Here is a 2,294-nt window from a genome sequence, read left to right as displayed (position 1 = left end):
AAAATAGGTAGTATATATTTTTATTTCACACCTTTAAATGGCTTGTTATTTCTGTAGGGATTTTTCTATGCCCTCTTTCACTGGATTTATTCAGGATCATAAGAAACAGATGGCTCAGTGTGGGCCCAAGGATATGTGTCTCTTGACCCCTTGGTAGGGGTTAAACCCTCAAGACATTGAGGAGTACACTAAGTTCAATATCCCATCATACCCTTTAACTCCTTGTCATCGATGGAACACAACTCACAAGCCTATTGCTCTAGCTTTAAGTTTCTTTGCTTCTGTTTCTTGAAGATTTGTCTTTTTGTCTTTGGATGTATATTTAATTCTTAAGCATATTTTTGTCCAGTATTTGAGGTTCTGCCTAGTGTGTGTGGCTTCATGTTTTTTTTCAGTTTGCCATGTTTTCCAGGTTCTATATTCTATTATTTGCAATATATAACATGGTGCTTTCTTGTTCTCTAATTATTTCATGTGTAAGTAATTTAACTCACAGTTGGTTAGGATCTTTCAGTAGTGTTCTTTAGGGCAAGGACAATGTCAGTACTGCCTTTATATCCCCACAGTGATTGGCACATAACTAAGAACTTTTTAGTTTCTCAAATTACTTTATGGGTAATGAATGAATGAACTTAATTCTTTAAACTGATCTTATTATCATTTTTTTTTAAATTGTCACCCAAGGATATTTTTTCCATTACTTTTTTGGAAAGATTGGAAGAGAGAGAGAGAGAGAGGAGAGAGAGAGAATCAATGTGAGAGAGACACATCGATTGGTTGCCTTCCACATGTGCCCTGACTGGGGCTGGGGATCAAGCCTGCAACTGAGGTATGTGCCCTTGGCCAGAATCGAACCCTTCAGTATGTGGGCCAATGCTCTAACCACTGAGCAAACTGGTCTTATGTACATATATTTTCTTAGTTTATTTTAGTTGTTCCTCAAGTTCAATTTGTTGTTTTATCTCTAGAATTCTGTGGTATTCTATTTTTGCCTCATGCCTTGTTTTCTAGTTAATGCATCACTATTTTTATCAAATTGATATGTCATAGTTTCTCCCACTGTCCTCAAAATAAAAAACTCAACATGTCTTGAGTAGTACTATGATTCAGCCTGGATTCTCAGCTAAACTTATAGTCAGAATCCCCAGGTTTTTGTTTTTGGAGGAGGAAAAGTGGTGATCTCTGTCTCCTAATAGAACTTCTGGTATAACTTGTATAAATAGACTAATAAACACTAAAAGGATCCAAGAATAGATAACTCCTCCTAGCCCTGGTAGCTCTCTGCAACAAACAATACTGGGTAATGCATGCACAAAAAGTTTGACCTATTACACAGAACTGTTTGTTGCAGAGAGTTACCTGGGCTGGGAGGAATTCATTGATCTGTTCTAGATTCTTTTGACCTATTGTGTGATGTTTCCATGGAGTAATATAATTTACTTCAAAGAAGATTAATTGAGCACTTCCTGGATTTAGACCATGAGACATGTAAAGAAGCATGTAAAAAAATGTCTGTCTTCAAGCAGTGTTGATTAATTTCTATGTATATAGCAGATTGTGCAAGCTGCTAATTTTTCTACTAGAACAATTCAGGTTTGTACAGTTGATTGTGAAAAGGCCAATATAATATCTTTTACAAATGCAGCTGTGTTTGTTATATATTGCTTTATAACAAATTACCCCCATGATTTAGCAGTTTAAAATAAAAAACATTGCCCAGACAGCTTGGGTCAGTGGTTGAGCATCAACTCATGAACTAAGAGGTCCCAGTTCAATTCCCAGTCAGGGAGCATGCTCAGGTTGCAGGCCCAATCCCCAGTAGGGGGCACAGAGAAGGCAACTGATCTCTATCCCTCTCCCTTCCACTCTCTCTAAAATCAATAAAAATATATTTTTAAAATAACAAACATTTATTGTGACAATTTCTGTGGATCAGAAATTCAGGTGAGGCTTAGCTGGGTGCCCCTGGTCCTCAAGGTCTCTCATGAAATTGCAGTTAAACTACTGGTTGGGGCTGTGATCTTCTGTGAAATCTTATCTTGTGGAAGGGAAATAAGATTCTTATCTCATTCAGGTGATTGTTGACAGGCCTTGGTCCCTTGCCATCTAGGCTTCTCTAATAGGGCTGTCCTATGCCTCCTTAGGGGTGCTTGACAGCTAGCTTATCCCAAGATGAGAAATCCAAGAGAGAAGGAAGAGAGAATGTTCAAGGCAGAAGCCCCCTTTTTATAACCTAACATCAGAAATGACATGCCATCATTTCTATAATATTCTATTTGTTAGAAGTTAGTGAA

This window comes from Miniopterus natalensis, chromosome X (genome assembly GCF_054644295.1).
Source record: "Miniopterus natalensis isolate mMinNat1 chromosome X, mMinNat1.hap1, whole genome shotgun sequence".
Lineage (NCBI taxonomy): Eukaryota > Metazoa > Chordata > Mammalia > Chiroptera > Miniopteridae > Miniopterus > Miniopterus natalensis.
The sequence above is the reverse complement of the archived record's forward strand: the minus strand, read 5'-3'. Positions refer to the sequence as shown.